The sequence below is a fragment of the Sciurus carolinensis genome, chromosome 14, assembly GCF_902686445.1.
Source record: "Sciurus carolinensis chromosome 14, mSciCar1.2, whole genome shotgun sequence".
Lineage (NCBI taxonomy): Eukaryota > Metazoa > Chordata > Mammalia > Rodentia > Sciuridae > Sciurus > Sciurus carolinensis.
Genome location: NC_062226.1, coordinates 28,319,908 through 28,338,838, shown reverse-complemented (window position 1 = coordinate 28,338,838; position 18,931 = coordinate 28,319,908).

Here is an 18,931-nt window from a genome sequence, read left to right as displayed (position 1 = left end):
TTGGCTGTCCCGTTTTTTTCCCAACCAAGCATGGATCCAACGTCTGGAAACATGTAGTTTGATTCCTTGCTGGGAGATTGTTACAGGAAATTGTGACTTTAAATAAGGTATTTCTGTGGTGAAAAGGGATTCAATATTTCATAGAAATAGAAATATTAGATTTGTTCATGCTTGTTCAGTTATTAATGTGCTATATTGCTGTGCAGGAACTCATCAAATTGAGTCTTATCTAAATAATACAAAAGCAGAAAGAAGTATTCATTCCACAACCTCCTCTTTTTTTGCAGTTCACATAGAAACCTCATCCTTAATCCCATCATTTAATCATATTAACTATGATTCCATTTCAGTCTCAAGTTATAGAAAGTTACACTTAGGCTTAAGAGTAAAAGGGAATATTTTAGCTCGTGTAATTGGACAGTTAAGGAGGTATTTGACTTCAGATATAGCTTTAGCCCATGTTCAATAGTAAGCAGACACCTCTGTCACCATTTCTTAGCTCTACTTCCCACGTTTGATTCATTATCATCAGACCCCACCCCACCCAGTGGTTATAAGATTATTGCATCAGTTCTTGTTCCTGCATGCTCTTATCTGGTGAAGGGGGAAAAAAAAAGTGAAAGTAAATTTCTGGGAATTCATAGTAAAACCTTTATTGAACCTCACTATTGGCTCATGCATTCACATTGAACTGCTATGAGCTGAATTGTGTTTATGCAAAATTCATATATTTCTTATCGCCTCTCAATTTTAGAAATGCCAAGGATTGTTTCTACATTTATTCATATGAAAAATCTTTGCCTTCTTTTGGTCCTTCAACTACATTTGATATTTCCTTTTCTAGAAAACAAAAAACAAAAAAACATGTGTTTTCAGACCCTAAACACATTGGGAATGGCCAAGGCTTCTTTTCTAGGGTGAAGGCATGTTTTAATTCAGCTGATAGCTACTGTCCCCAGCAGCCAGCAGAAGCTCAAATAGAACAGCACCGGCAGGGTCTCCACATACAGTCTCCTCCAGAGGCCTGTGGTAAGGGATTGGATAGCAGGCAGAGGTTCAATGAAACAACCACCATGATATCGAAGTTTAAGAGTTTATTTCTAGATCCCGGGGGTGGGATGAGGAGGCAGCAAAGCATACCAGGAGGACACACACGCAGAGGTCAGGGAGCACAGGCCGGGAAATATTGGAAAGGACACATAAGTCAATGTCTTATAGAGTCCAGGGACTTACCCAAACAGTTTCTCCATGAGGAGTCTTAATTGGTGGGTATAAAGGAAGGAGGCACAAGTTCTAGGTCACACAGTGACTAAGAGGTAGTTACTATGGGGAATTTACACAGTCCATTCAGGGTGTGAAGATCAGGTGGGCTGGTCAAGCAGGTCCGAGCTGTCCTATAGGGAAGGAGATATCAGGGAGCAGTTGTAAGGAAGACATCTAGATTTTCCAGAGTAAGGAACTGGGGTAGGTGAAGAACTGAAACAGTGTCACTGTTTCTGGTTTAAGAGTTCACTTCATGTTTAAAATGAAGAGTGAGGCAACATAAACTTATGCCCATTTACTACTAGGCACTAACGGGAAGCAATAGTAATATAAGATCTCTGGTAAATGGTGACAATGACAACTCAGCAATCAGAGTATTTGATCGAAACATTCTATTTACTGTTCATAACATATGAAAGACATTTTGTAATATGAAATATCCTAAAAATACACAAAAGTCACAATTTGAACATTTGTAGCCGTTCTACAAAAGTTAAAATTTGAAATGAGGATGTAAAATATCAAAACATAAAGTCATCTTCAGGTCGAAGCAAATTTTGGTCAGTACTAATATGTGAGTAGCATAGAATTGTGCTTTAGAGGAGAGTTGAGCCATTGCTGGTATTATTAATGTATATGCTGAAATAGTAAAAGTTGAACCACTGTTACATACATCCAATAAATGGGTCATTAACATTCTGTTTGTTTTATGCTTAACTCTATAGGGTCTACTAATTTACAATTAAATTTAAAAATCCACTAGGACTAATAAGCTAATAATTGCAAAGAACTCTGAGCAGGGATAAAAGGCATCAAGGGAGGATAAACTTCTATTCATGAAATTCAAAACATCTGAGACTTTAATTACATCCCCTGCTAAAACTGACTGGTAATCAGTCATGGGGACTAGTGCATTAATGCTTTACTATAAGAGATCTGAGCTACATGTTGAAACATTTCACTTATCAAATTTGATTGTAGTTGAGAGCAGGAATTTTCTGGTATTTCTTTCTAATACAGCAGTTTCCATGTTTCCAATAAAATTGAGAAGATTCTAATTAGTCCTGTAGTTATAATGAACTCTAGGTTGTCAGAATTTTCACTTCAGTTTTTAAATTGAGCAGTGGGTATATGTTTGAGGGCTGGAATCTCCAGTAAAGAGGAAAAGGGAAAAAAGAGATGAATTTCTTTACCTGTTACAGATAATTATGGAACTAGGCTCAGTGTAATGGGGACTCAGACACTTTCTATTCAGTGCTTTGGACCCCTAAGATTGCCCAATAAGAAACTTTTTCCAAGTGTAGTATTTGTCAACCAAACGTCCCAGAACACATAGGAAGAATTTAAACATATATACATATATGTGTGTACATATGTGTGTGCATATAACCCCAAATTTGAAAAAAACAAACCTACAGAAAAGAGGAAATAGTATGCTGAACATACTTACATCATTCACTTTTATTCTACCAGGTACATTTTGATACGTTTTTGTTAAAGTTTGTATCTAATATTTATTTCTATTTCTATTTAGCATTTATATTGGGAAAGTTCATTACTAAACATATACTAAAACAAAGACCATATGGTACTTACATAAATAAAAGTTGACTAAATAAAATATCCTGGAAAACCATACTTACTGGATTATTTGGAAATGAGCTCATCAGGGAGCTATTCAAAGTTAAAGAAACTTCATGTTACACATTTCAATCTATGTGTAAGTTTTGTCTTTCACTGTGAGTTACATAGTTATCCCAAGAATATTAAAAATTAGAGGCTTTATTTTACTTCTGTGTTAGGGACTTTGGAAGTAGGAAGACCAAGGCTGGTATCTTGACCCCACAAAAATCACAAAATGTTTATATTGGCCCCATCTGTCATACTTATCATACGTTCAAGGATACATGATCTTAAGTCATACTGAGTCTAGTGAGAAAGAATGAAGGGATCATCTATCATCTGTCAATCAAGTTGATTTATTTAAAAGAGGCCTTTCTTTCTTTTTCTTTCTTTTTCTTTCAACATATCTCAATGCATGATATTAATCTATGTGGCCATTTCAATCCATAAGTAAAGTTGAACACAATGCCTCTTCCAGCAAAATTCAGTGTGAAACGCATTATTTTATGTACCACTAGGAAAGAAAAAAGAGCTCCTGCTGATGATACAATGGCAAGATTTTTTTTTCATATAGGTTATTTATTTGATAGGTATTGAAAGAATAATTTTAGATTTCTTTCCTACTTATTCATTTTTTAGAGTTCCTTTTATACTTAGAATATATCATGCTGTGTAGTGTCCAGGACATTGTGTATACACTCTTCATTTCAATGGTAAACTGTAATAGTCTTTTTGAAAACGTTGAAAATAGCAGCCAAATTTGAGGTGAAAGACACCGATTACACACATAATTCACTGGATGTGATAACAAGATGAACAGCATTGACTAATTCACAGAAGATCGGGTGATGACAATTATGTCATGGTGGCTCTTGGCCAACAGTGGGGATAAGACACCACCAACAACAAAACAAGGAACAAAAACAACTCTGTCCTGGAACTAATCACTGTGGAACCTAAGAACTAATTAGGCTGCTTTTGGATAGTCAGTGTTGTCTGAAATAGGACTACTTGTATTTACATTGCAGAAACATTAAACTTAATCCAGATTTTTTTGTTAAAGTGATAGTATTCTCTTTTAAAAAGAAATTATTTCAGAATTAAGTATAATTACTTATATAAAGAAACTATTTCAGAAGTAAGTATAATTACTTATAAAAAGCAAAAATCCAGACACAGGATAAAGTATTTTAGATTTCATAAGCAGAAGAGGGAAGTGGGGAACATACCAGGTTCTGAGAAAAGGAAAGAAGGATAAATCAGAAAGAGATATTTGGTCCATGAAATCTTGGAAGAAATAAAGGTATCAGAAGTCCATCCAGGCATTGCACTTGTATCCCTGAACATGTTAGGGACACAGAATTAAGTTGTGTGTGAGGGGCATGGAAGTTGAAAGGGTGGTAATGAACTCAGGATCCTGCTGTGATCTTGCATGCTTTTTATCAGTATACTTAAGGTTACAAAATCCATCACCTTCCAGAATCTCAAAAATGGTGGTGCTCAAAAATATTTATTACTTTGAATTAGGAAACTGACTTTTTTTTTATTGGAATGGGAGTTGAGAAATATATGAGGATGTTCATAGCATTCTTTTTCAGCAAAGTCGGTTACATTCAGCAATTTTATTTACTTATTTATGGTTTATTTTTATTTATTTTTTTGTAGAGAATGGTATTCGGGTAGAAACCAAAAGGAAAGAGTCAGATATGTTCATCCAAACTAGAAAAACTGACAAAAATATCACATGCCAAAAGACTATGCTAATTTTCTCTCTTCTTACAGGACAAATAAGAGATATACTATCAAAAATAAAAAAGATTGTGAATTTATACTACATGACATTTAATCAACAGTTTTTATATATCTGCTCTCTGTGGCTTCTAGAATTGGGTACTGTGGGAAGAAAACAGGAGAGACCAGTGGAGTGTAAACAGAGGGTTGGATTCAATGACTAAGTTTTCTGTTCTTCACTCCAGATCCAAAAAATCAGCATCTCTGCAGTTTTCACTCCAGCATTGTAATTTAAAAATCTGCCAGGATGATTCTGATGTGCAGCTATGTTCGGGATTCTCCAGACTTTGGATCATTTGAAGAGTTCCTTTCAGCTCTCAAATTATAGACTTCAACACATTTATCATGTGCTCAACAACCCTTCTGGCTTTTATTGGCAGCTGGCAGTTCTACTAGCTCTCATCTCTTCTTAAAATACAGAAGATGGAGAACCTAATAATCTCTAGGATAGACTCAGGTTTAGGAAATGCTGGAGTCAAGTACAGTCCTCAGAGATATAGAGTCTGAAGAGTTCCCAGAGGTAGACAAGAATAAGAGTGTTTCAATCCTACAGTGTTAACATTTCCTTCTAATAACTCCATTTCCCTGTTCCTGTATTTTTCAGTAACAGTGTCATTCTTCTTTATATTTTATAATCATAATGGTCTCTTTGCCATAGGATGAAGGACAGTCTGGATACCATGAAACTACTTCTATGAAAGAATGAAACTGCTAAACCAAATGCCCCGCAAGGCAACTTTCTGCCAAAAGAAATATAGTGGTGGGTTTGATAACTCAGAGCCGCATCAGGTCTCAAGAAATAGGTGTATATGTCTTTAAATGGAAGCAAAGTCACATATCTCTCTGACAATCTGGTTTCTTTCTTTCTTTCTTTTTCATTCTTCTTTTCTTTCTTTTCTTTTTCTTTTTTCAGTACTAGGCATTGAACCCAGGGGCAATTTACCACTGAGCTCTATCCCCAGCCCTTTTTAATTATAATTTTGAGACAGGATCTTACTAATCTGCCCAGGTTAGATTTGACTTTGTGATCTCCCTGCTTCAATCTCCCAGGTGGTTGGGATTACAGGTGTGTGCTACCATGCCAGCTCTCTGGTAGTCTTCTGAACCTCCTTGTAATACAGCAAACATGGTATTTCCCCAATTTAGAGTCCTCAACTTGAGAGGCTGTCAAGAGACTGCAAGAGCAGCAGATATGCATTGATATAGATAGCTAAAGAGTAGAGTAGAGGTAATGAAAAAGGGTTATGCACTTACCAAGAATTTCCTGATCAATATGCACATAGGCTGCATAGGTTCTTAAAGCTAAAAGGACCTATATGGATCTTTAAGTTTTTAAATTGTGAGTAAAAAAATGACTAGGAATAAAATAAAATATAGAATTAGAGCCAATTAAAATTTTTAGATTCTTGGACAAACATGGCACATTAGGAAACAGCAAGTTGTGAAAAATAATATGAAGTTCTTTTAGCTGCAATATTGATTAAAAAAAATAAGCTTACAAAGAAGTAATAGATTGCTGCTTCTCCTTTCAACATCCCTCCCTGCAAGGACATGATATTTTATATTTTCATATTTTCATATTTCATATTTTTCTCTCCCCATTACTTCCTTTGGCCAATAAAATGAGAACAAAATTTAGGACTGTCCTTGCCACCAGAGTAAGGACCAGCACACAGTCCACCATATGTACTTTGTTGCATGCTCGGGTTGGGTTTACACCTTCTGTCTGTTTCCCAAAATAAAAATTCGGATCAGAGCTGCAGTCAACCTAATGGCTTTGAACATGAGCAAGAAATTTTCATTACTATAAGTTACCGATTTGGGGGCCATTTGTTTGGATTATAAAACGCCACTTAAGCTGATTGATACAAAGTGTTTTATATGTTATTCTAGAAGATGGATTTAATACAGAAATGTGTGAGGTCTCACTGAAGATTTTAAACTAAAAAGTAAAATGGATGACTTAGTTACCTATAAGGGATAAAATGGATGCTAATAAAGCTGTAGATTAGGAGGGGACACTTCAACTTGCAAGCTGTGAAGACGTGTGCTTGCTCAATGAATGGTATCCTCCCTCATATTAGTGTTAGATGTGTTTTATTAATTATTATCTGACATTCTTACATGTATTAGGATGTATGTAGGCATGTCACATGTTCTCATTGGGATGTATGTAAGTATGTCATTTACTCTCATGCTTTAGCATTGTGCCAATTGCTCCATTGCAATTTTTAGCAAAGAATCACTTTGTTTTTAAATTGTTGCATTTAGTAATATTAAAGAACCAAGAGAGGTTAAAAATACTTGTTGCCTATCATCAAAGCGGTTTGATTTTAAGACCACTAGAAGTGCTGTGTCCCTACATATTCAGGTTAGAAAATTTGCTCTTCTGTTTCCATTGTCCTTCTGGTTTTTGAATGACTAAGAAAGGCAGTAATTGTCTCATGCATCATCCTACTGGAAAAATTTGTTCGGAACAATATGAATTGTGGTGTAACATTTTCTCAGAAAAATTAAGTCAGTCATCTCTTAAGTTGATTCACTGAACATTCAAAGAAACAATAGAGACATATTGAAAAAATTCGTGAACACACACTACATGAATAGATGCCAATGTGAGGGAAATAGCAGATGCCCAGGTCAAACTCTAGAAGAGTTGTCTAGATTTTCCCAAAATTCTTAATATTTAACAGTTTCTTAGACCAAATATTTGGATATCTGGTAGAATTTCAGGTTTTCTAGGACATTTTATTTAGAAAAAACAAAAGACATTATTCAAAAATCAGAGAATTTAAAAGTGGAAAGGTCTTTCAAACTCAGATCAACAATCTAGTTTCATTAAATTTACCAAAACAGTTAATAATGCCTCAATTCACCTGCTCTTGATGGCATAAGTAAGTTTTAGCTCAAATAAGATCATTCTAAAAGGAAATTTCTCAAATTGCAAAATAAATTCTCAGAAATCAAGAAGCTCTATTCTTTGGTACAAAATTCAGAAATGCAAAAGTGTGAATAAACCCTTCCAACAACTTAATCAAGGCCTGCTTAATTTATTTAGAAAAGTTTATTGTGCATTTTTTCCAAACATGCCTTCTGAATGAATCTAAGAAATAAAATAACTATCATCTCTTAGTCTGCGTGCAGACTGATCTGTCAGTCAGCTATGAGACAACATTTGAACCTATTTCTGGGTAAGTCGACCAAACCTTACTTTTCTTAAGACAGAGTTATTTCAGTGTCAAAATCCTTAGGAAGAAGTGGAATTATTCAGTCAATGGGACTGATATTTATTCTGTCCAAAAGTGCAAAGCTCACTGGACAGATAAATTCAGTGAATTCATTAAGATATTGTCTAAAACAGTGATCTTCAGAGATTCAAATATCTTCAGCAACTCTACAGTCATAGAAACTGCATATGCATGGTTGAATCCAGACAATAAATCATTTTCAAGCATATGTAACCCTAGAACAGGAGCTCTGCAAAGGAGAGGGAGAAAGAAAGGGAAGGAGAGAAAAAGAGGAGACTGGGGTGGGGAGGGAATGGGGAGAGGGAGAGAAAATGTGAGAACCAATAGGAATGGAGAGGCCAGGATGTTTCCCATGACTGCCACACACTGAAGAAAAGGAAAACAAATTGCCTTTTTAAAAAATTCATTTTTTTTTTAATTTTTGAAAATTATCATTGCTCATTCATTTATATTCCTTTCATTCAAGCTAACTGCTGTACGGGGACTTCATTCTGTGATTCCATAATAATTTATTAATTCCCATCCACCAATAAATAATGAAGCCAAGTTCTATTTTTAGCTGTTGTAAATAAAACTGCAAAGAGCCGAGGCTTCATACCTGCATGGGGAATTGCTGAGTCATAGAATATGCATATCTTCAATTTTGTTTCCCCAAAAGGTGGTTTTAATTAATATTCACATTGATAAAGTATAAGAGCTTTCTTTTCTCCATATCCTTACTTACATATTTGTTGCTTTCCTCTTTTGTAAAATAGTGTTTTTTTCTACATTTCTAACTGATTTGTAATGTTAAGGCTAATGTGCTTGTGGAGGGAGGGAGAGAGGAAGGGAAGGATAGAGGGAGAGAGGGAGAGTTAGCTTACTGGATGGTGCATTATAGGTGCCTTCACCCAGTGGTGTGGGTTGTTTTTATTTGCTACAAATTCTCTAATTTTTATTCTCTATGCTGCATTGTGGGTGATTTACTTAGATCAAAGTTTCAGTCCCTAAATTCTTTATCAGTGTCTATTCTTCTGAAAATCACACATAATTCATCCTTCCCACTAGAGTAAGATTGATTCTATTTTTACTTCATTTTACTTTATGAAATTTATGCTTTTCTCTCCTAGATTTGCTATTTGGTTCTTTTCAAAGCAATCTGCATTTTAAACATTGTCCTGTGTTTTCATATGCCTTCTCTTCATTTTTACTTGTATTATTTTTTTATTATTATTGTAATTTAAACAATTATTTTTCTTTTAGAGTGTCTAACATTTTAATGGATTGCGATTTTTCCTACCATTCTTCACTTATAGTTATAGATTATAACTTGTGATTATAGATTATATCCTGTGATTATAGATTATATCTTGTGATTATAGATTTATCTTTACTGAGGTTTTCCTGTTTGAGTCCCCTGGGGACTCTTGTTCCCCTGGGTTTAGAAAGTGTCTTAAATCATGCTATATAGTGCTTTAGAACTTACTTTTGTTGGAACTTTAGAAATTTTAGTAAATTAACCACTTTAGTAAATTATATATTATACTATATATAATTATAATACTAATAATAATTATATTACTAATTGGGTTAAGACTCTCACAACCCAATCATTTCTCCTCTGAACTTTCTTGCATTAAGCTTTTGGGAGACACCTCACATCCAAGCCATAATAGTATGTTTTAATGGTCCAGTCCTAGAACTGAATATATAAGGTTTGTTGCATCTGATTGGTCAGAATGCATTCACATGGCACTACTGAGTGGCAAGAATGGCCACCTCAACTCAGCAACTACGCCAGACTATGGAGTTTGAATATCTAGTGTTCAGTCTGCTATCTCACAACATTTGTTTTCTTAATAGAGCTCATACTTTCAAATTTTATTTCTGGGGCTATGATATGAGTGAATAATCTAGAAATTCAAAGTTTTGATTATTTCCTGGATTGAGTAAGTCATTATTGAATTCAGACTGTTTGGAGGACTAAGATGACTAAAGTTATTTTTACTAAATGAGAAAAACAGCAAAGCTATGGAGGCCAATTAGGGAATTAAATGAGAAATAAAGGCAGAATTAACCTCACAAAGCCAGTTTGAACAAGCAGTAGAAGACAGAGGAAAATTACTTTTTCTGATATCACAAAGTCCCACTTCTCTGTGCCTTAATGTTTAAAAAAATATGTAAAAAATTAAAGTTAGCATGGATCTTTTTTTTTCCACCCTCAAGTGATTCTATATTCAGAATAATTAAAAGGAACAAATCAACATGTAACCATCTCCACTAGTGAAAGACTCTTTTATGTGCAGTAATAAAATGCAGAGATAAAAGGCAAGATCTAATCAAGCTAAAGTCATCCATGTAAGATGAACTGTTTGGTCTTATTTAGTGTCTGGTAGTTAGGTGTTCAACTCTTTGTTTCTGTGTTGTTTGAGCTAAGTGATACTTGATTCTTCACTCCATAGCATCTAACTCATATTTAAATATATCACTCTCAAAATCTGTGTTGTCCCTTGAAATCTTTGTTATAAAACTATGATAAATACTATGAGGATAAAACATTTATTAGCAATATCAGTTTCAAAATATATTTTGGGCTCTAAGATCCAACTAATCTGATAAAAAGAATGTGTTTCTATGCCATGTTTAAAACTTATGTTCATATTTTATTGTAATATTTGTAAAACGCTGACTCCACTGAGGTCAGAAAATATATATCTAAATGGCACAGAAAATGACTAAATTGGGTACCTTGGCCTCCAGAAGTGTTCAATTCCAGAATCAATTACTAAAGAAAATTGCAAAGTCTCTTTTGACAATAGTATATACTTCCTCCTGATACACTCTTTAACTCCATTTTAACCTTAGCAAATAAGAAATCAGAATTATAACGTGTATTACTACCTTCATTCTTTTTGGAATTAATTGCTATGAAGGTTTTGATCCCCAATGAATAATGTGGGGAAATAATCTCATTAAGATTAACCACTCTAGTAATTATATAAAGGCACAAGCATTAGGTTTGTGTTTAAAGAAAGAAATTAATACTATATGATATTATTTGAAGTATGCCCTTCAACAATTTATTTTTACCACCATTTATCATTCCAGACATATGCAGTGGATTCATCTTTCACCAACTCATGCTAATCTCTTTCTCACTAGAAATACACCTGATGTGTAAATTTTGGATCTGTCTTGACATGCCTTTTGTTTCTATATTATTTTTCAGTTCCCTCTCCACATAATTAATTGGTCAAACAACTGACCTGGATTTCCTTAATTTATTCCCCTGGAGTCTGAAACTTTGAAGTAAAACAGACAGGAAGTGTAGCATCTGACAGGGCCTCCAGTAATCCTCCCTCCTGGTATTCATGCCATTGTAAATCCCCTTTTGTAAGTGTGAGCTTAACCTAGTGACTTGCTTCTAATGAATAGAATAGGGCCAAAGTGATGTGATGATGAGATGCTACTTCTGGGATTAGGTAGCAGAAGACTATGACTTCTGTCTTGTTCTTACTTGATTGCCTTCTCACCTTGCCCACTTTGTTGAAGCAAGCTGTCAAAGAGGTTCATGTGGCAAGAGACTGAGGTCAGTCAATGGCCAACATCCAGAAGAACAGGAACCCTCATTACAACATTCACAAGGAACTGAATCCTGCTGACAATCACACTGCTGATCTTCGAAGATTTTTCCCTAGATGAGCCTTGAGATAACTAGAGACTCCTGCATCAAACACCTAGCGAAGCCATGCCTGAGGTCCTCATTCACAGAAACTGTGGGAATAAATTTTCTTATTTTAAGACTTTAAGCTTTGGAGTGTTTGTTATGCAGCAGTAGATAACTACTACACTTGGTTTCTTCAGAGATAGCAGTATTCTAGAGTAGTTCATAATCTCATGCTTTTGTGGTTCTCAGGTTATCTCTGCTTCTCTTCCTTCCTGAGTCTTCAGTTTTCAACTCTATTTTTATTCTTTAATATGTCCCATTATCTTTCCAATCTATTCATTGAACCAGAAAGATTTAATTTCAGTTGAGTACAATATAAACAGCCTTTGTATGTTATTATTTATTTAAATTTCAGTTATGCTTCATTTTTATCAATATAGTTATTTCTGTAATTTCAAAAACTGATTTAATGAATTGACTATTTTCCATTTTATTACCCTATGATCACCCAATTTGATCTTAGCAAGAACTTAAATAAACCTGCACAAACATAGCAATAAATAATTTGTATAACAACCTACAGATGTAGTTCACAGATTGCTATGACACCTAAACTTTCTCTTTATATTTTGCTAACATGTTTTCAGTGTAATTGGAATTCTGTTTAACTTGATTTAAATATTTCACAATGTATACATGTATCAAACATTGTGTGGTACCCCAGTAATATGTGCAACTTTTATGTTTCTATATATCAGGTAAAACTGTAAGTTAGGAATAAAAAAAAATTTAAATAAGAATCCCTTTCTATCTGTGATTGTTGGTAAAATTCTATGTGGTATAGATACCAGTTAGCAGTATTCAATGTGGAATATTATTTAGAATGTGAAAAATCTTGTCCCATGTATCTATCAACTGAAAAGAGGATCTGAAATTATTTTGCTATCAAATTCATAAAAACATAGCTAAGATCACTTAGGAAAACAAAAATTATTAAAGAGTAGTTCTAAAATACTCAAAAATTAAAATAAAATTGAAGTCAACAAAGAGGATCTTGTGTTTATGTTGTATCTCACCTACATTTCTCTTTGAATTGCTATCCTAATTTTATAAAGTGGCATTAAAATATAGCTTAATCATTTCATTTGGTGAAATGGATCCAAAATACTGACCTGCTAACATTTAATCATTTCTGTTACTTTTAACAGCTGCCTCTTTTCAAACACTTGGTTACTTTTCCTGATGAAAGGTTCCTATAGTATACAATATTTCTACTGATTTGAAAAAAAAAAAATCAACTTGGAAAATATTGTTGTCTCTTCATTCTGTCCCTAGGAAGAAACAGTTATGTTGAGGAGGCATTACACTTTCTTTACTTATATCATAATATCAGAGGGTGGAGCTCTGGAGTTGAGGAAGAAAAGCATTAATCCTCAGAACTGAATTATGGTAAATTCCATTTCAGTTCTTTATGCATGTGCGGCTTGCATTAAACCACAGGCCACAAGAGAGTAGACACTGCCTGCACTCACTAGTTCATCCCTAGAGAGATACATTGCTCTCTTCAAATTTTGCTAAGGGGCAACCACTGAATCTTGAATGACTACTATTTCTTAGAGGCATGCCAAATCACACATAGTTTATGCTTAATGTACCATGGTGGAGTAGGTGAAAATACACATTAAATAAGGTTAAAACTTTGAGAAACAAAGAATGTAAAATGAAAACAAAGCTTTTTGGTTTTTGTCCAACTCTAAGCCATAGGAACTAGGCTATTGTTACCTTTGATCTGGTTCCAAAGTGGCTCTTGTGACTAAGTTCTTATAGTCCTAAATGTTGGGGGTGGGGGCAGAATCCCTTCCTTATTGCAATACAGTAATTTATAATTATTTCCCAATTCAGTGCCCTGTTGACATCATCACAACCTCCCCGACAATTTGACAGTGCTCATTTTGAACATTATCATGATAGAAGACCCAGTTTGAACTTTTTTTTTTTAAACTATTTTCTAATTAGCATTGTTTTCTTGGGGAATTTTCTTTGTATTTTTCCTTTGTGAGCTCTCAAAGTTTTGTGATATTTAATCTTTAGCTTGCTTGGGTCACCCCTACTTGTGCAGTAGTATTAATATAGCAAAAAAAATGCTAAGAGAAATCATATGTAGTAACTGGGAAGAATATAAAAGGAAAATGTTCGAGGAAGAAAAGAATTGTGAGCTACCACTAGGTGTATCTTTAAATAGAAAAGGAAATAAAATATTTTTTAACGTGCTGGAAGCCTCTTTTGATTTTGGAGTGGCTTTGATTTTAGGACACTGCTATTTGAGCTTTGAGCCAGAAAATCTCCCCCAGTGCTGAATAAATCTATCTTTGACACAGAAAAAAAGCTCTTATATCAATCTTTATCTGATTGTATTATGCAGGGCAATCCTGTTTGCTCAAATAACTTCAGTGGCTTAACAAACTAGAATTCTATTTTTTATTCATGGGAAGTTCAATAGAATGGAGGGAAAGTATGAATGTTCTACTCCACCAACTCTCTCAGGAACCAAGGGTTCTCATATTTGCAGTCCCACTGTTCCCTGGGGCCTTGAAATCCTCAGCAGAATCATCTGTCTTTGACTGGCAGAGAAGGGGAAATAGGCAAGCACACATAGAGAATGACATTGCAGGTATTTAATGAGTCAGGCCTGATGGTGACACACATTACATTTACTCCTTTCCAATTGAAAGACTTCAGTAGCTGAAAAGGAGACTAAGAAATGTAGTCTAATTGTGAGTCCAAGAGGGGGAAAATAAGGTTTCCATGAATATGTACTCTGCATCTCTCCTTGAATGTTCATATCCATTTCCAAGATCATTGAAGAGTCACTTCAGAATTGCCCGAATCTCTGTATAGAAGTTTTTGACTTTCATATTGATGTATTTTTACCAGAATAACTTTTTGTCTTTTTTCCTCTCTTTCACCAACCAAGTCTTGAGGAACCAATTTATTACTAAATCTTCATAATGGCATAGACTTTGGGGGACTCAGATTCTAGAGTATGTATTCCAACACAAATCTTTTCTGGATTTCATCCATAAAGATAAAGAAGAATGTGGATCACTAGTACATGAAAGCTGTACCATATCCTTACAGTGAGGTAAATAAAAAATGAGTGCATTTATTAAAAACTCAATTGTTATAAAAAAAAAGATTCATATCCAACACAATGATTCTAGTTATCAGAATTGGTGATAGGCTGAGGGAAAACTATTATTAGTAAGGAAGAAGACTGACAACAGAAAACTTGTATTTTATTAGAAAACTATCAGGAACTTAAAGAGTAAGAAAATCGTCTTATAAAATGTTTCGATCTTGCAGGAAAAATATGATCTGTGGAAAATAGAAATAAGAAAAGAAAGAAAAAAAAGAAAGTCATTTAAGCTCAGCATCATTAGTTTTACAGATAGTTAAGGAGATGTGGATCAAAGAAGCATGTTCAGAAAACACATTGAAATGTTAAAATCTCAACTGGCCTTTCCAGACGGGTGTTGAAAAACACCAAAGGAAAAAAGAAATGAATTTCTAGAGGCACTCTGATCAGATTTCTCTGCTATAGATAACTACAGATGCAAGGAGTATTCCTTCTGTAAATGGAGTGGGAAAAGTTTTTGAACATCAAGGAATTCAAGAAAAAACAATGTTTGAAGCCTATGCAGATGCTCACACTGGACCCAAAGACACAATTTTGGAAAGCAAAAGAAAAACAAACCCATTTCATAAATCTGTTCCTCAGCAGGGACAAATGTGGACTCAGGGAGAAATCTTCCCTGGAAGAGAGAATCCAAGGTCTAAGTTGCAGGTTGTTGTTAGTCAGCTTTTCATTGCTGATGCCAAAATACCTGACGAGAACTACTTAAAGGAGGAAAAATTTATTTTGAGCTTCTGGTTTCAGAAGCTCCACAGATACATGATTCCATTGATCTGGGCCTAAGATGAGGCAGAACATCATGGTAGAATCATGGAAGAGGGCAGCTGCTCAGTTTAGGGCAGAGAGGGAGGAAAAAGGTGGGAGAAAGAATGCAGGGACAAAAATATAATCTTTAAGGGCACGACCTCAGTGACCTAATTCCTCCAGCCACGCCCCTCTGCCTATAGTTACCCATCCAGTACAGTAGTTCTTTCAAATTATTAATCACTAATTAGATTACAGTTCTCATAATCTAATCATTTTACCTCTGATGATTCCTGCATTGTCTCACAAGAGTTTTGAGGAGATACTTCATATTCAAACCATAACAAAGGGCTGATGCTGCAGCTATTGTTACATAGTAACATACATGTGAGCAAATAGCTCAGGAAAATGGTGGTTCTTCTGGGAATGGAAAACTTTAGAAAGAGAAGCAAGAATTAGGGAAAGCAGGAAATATGATACCATAAATTATAGTGGTTTTTGTTGTAAATGAAATTCTGAGCTTGTGATATAATGGAACTTCTAATCATGGGTTATACTCCATTAAAAACTGGAATTCCTAGAGAGGAAGATGATGGAGCAGATCTACACAGCAACTCCTCAACAGCCTGGAAATGAAGCCATGGAAGAACACCTGACCAGAGAAAGAGAGTAAATACTGAAAACATAAATATGGAACAACTTTAGACTTGGAAGGACTCAGAATTTGGTTACTGGAACAGAAAAGAAAGACAGAATTTCTTCAACCCCAACCCTAACTAGGTTGGGACTGAGGGGAGAGGTACAAATGGAGAAAGAGAGAGAGGAATGGCCCACAAACTTACATCTGTCGGGGTCTTAAGCCCCCTTGCCCTTCTCAACCAGTGGCAAGGGAAGGGGACACTCCCCAACAAGGTCAGACCGGGATAAGTAGGGCCGACTGACCGCCTGCTCCCAGCCCTCCAGGCGGAGGACAATCAGGCGCATCAAGGAGATCCGTCACAGCAGGAACTCATTTATTGAGGAAGTCACACAGCTTTTATGTAGGGTGGGGGCTAGGCGGGAACCAATCAGCTTAAAGGTCAGGAAGGCAGGGGGGTTCATGCAGGCGAGAGTTCCATTGGACTATATGGCAAGCATGAGCTGATCACGTTCGCAGAACTGTTGTTAACCAATCCCTGAGGGTGGTCCGGTTTATCTCATGAACCTTTGAAACCGCCTTTGAGCCTTGATCCTGCTCACTCATCAGGAAGTAAGGAGTCAGCCTGAGTTAGTTAATGTGTCATTAGTCCCAACATACATCCTTTAACAGCAGTTGGAAAGAAAGGCAGACAAGTTAAAATGGAATAATGGCAGCAAAACACAGTAAAGGAAATCACATAATTCAACTTAAATTGATGACAGAAAATGGTGATGGGCAGGGTAACAATTTGGTAGAGACCACAGCTAGCCAGCTTCCCTAGAAGAAATTAAGCTAATACAGTTTTTCCCCATCTCCAGTTAGAACCAAATAAAACCATAGGGAACACCTCTGAAATGAGTTGTCCCAATAATTCATATAGAAGATCTTATAGAGGAATTGCTGCTGGCTGAAGGTTACCATAACCACCTCCCCAACCACACAAACACAGGGTGTGGGTTGGTGCTGATCTGAGAGCAAGTCACTCCCAGGAAGTACTACTTTATACCAGTGCTGCTGGCTGCCTGAGCTTTGGGCAACTGACACTCTCCCCAGGGGCAGGCGAAATTCTCACAATCTATAAAACCTATGATGGAGGATTCTGTCTCACAAAATTGCTCACAGAGAGCCTGCACACATAGACATCACAGTCACAAACAGCTACCAAGCCCTTAGAGAAGAGCCAGCACCAACAAGCTCTGGCAGTGGGAAGCAGGGCTCAGTGATCCACAGCAAGCAATGACAACTCAGAGCCCACTACCCCTACACCCAGAAGAAACAGGCAGCAGATGTTATGGCAATGGAACACATAGACTGGTGCCTCTAGACTAGCCAACAAATACTAGTGGCTGGCACTGTAACTGTAGAAATTGGGACAGAGACTCCTGTTTTCCAACAGCATAGTACCTCTCAGACGGCCCTCAGTCACAAATACCAGAGCTCTGAATAGACACAGAGCACTTTCAGACACATGCAGAACCAACCGAGAAAGGGATTCTCTGAGGATTAACTTCAAGCTGCCAATGGAGAACCTCATGTGTATGCAATGCAGTACACTTCCCAAAGGTCATACAGAGTCAAGTCCCACAAATACTAGTCACTCTCAGTGTGCCCAATTACAAACTCATTGACTTGCATACTCCACAGTTGGAAAAGCAACCCTGCACCCACACAGGCCACCCAGGGCCACATCAGCTAGACCACTGTACCTCTTTCATAGATAGCCACACACTCACACTCTAAAATAGACACAGAGGAGCCCAAACTGGATTTGATAGCTCTAGGTACCTGGAGATTTTTTTCAGGAGAACCCTGGCTACTAAGTCGGACAATTAGGGCACACTAGAAAGCTAGTACGCACATCAAAGAACAGAGGAAACCTCCTATAATAGTGTCAGAGGTGTTCTGGGGTGACTCCTACCTCAGCACCCAGAGAAATGGAGGTAAAGCTGAGGAGAAGGGGCATCTTCTAAAGGTTCCAAATCCTGATGAAATCTAAAGAGGAATACCCAATAAGAAATCTCCCCACCTCAAATAGTTTGTCATGTAATATAATAAATAGGTCTAATGTCATTTTTTGTTGTTATTGTTGTTTTTTGTTTTTTGTTTTTTGGTACCAGGGCACTCGACCACTGAGCCACATCTCCAGCCCTATTTTGTATTTTATTTAGAGACAGAGTCTTACTGAGTTACTTAGTAACTCACTTTTGCTGAGGCTGACTTTGAACTGGAGATCCTCCTACCTCAGGCTCTTGAGCCGCTGGGATTCCAGGCATACCCCACTGCACCCAACTCTAATGTCAGTTTTAATCTTACAGACATTATTGTTCAAATGGAATTGATAGTTGTTTCCTTATAATTCAATGTTAGAATCCTCAATCTAGTTGAATGTATTTCTTCTAATGTTTTAAAGCATTAGTTGGAATCATTTTCTTTCTTCTCCTACCTCAGTCTTATACTCACTCCTCTTCAGTCTCTTTTCCCTCTTGTAATACCTGTTACTATCTCAACTCCTTCCCACCATATTGTCTTCTTTTTATCTTGGTTTGTATTATTTTATTTTTCCCTTTGCCATTTTTTCTTTCTTTTCAATCACTATAAAGTGTAGTAGTAATTCTATTATCTTTAATATTTAATTTCTCAACCTATTCAGGAAAATTAATCCCAGTTTGCATTTTGATAAGAGGAATTGTGGAGAATATTTTCATTAAATTTTTTTTTTAATTTACTAATTAATGAAGTGACTG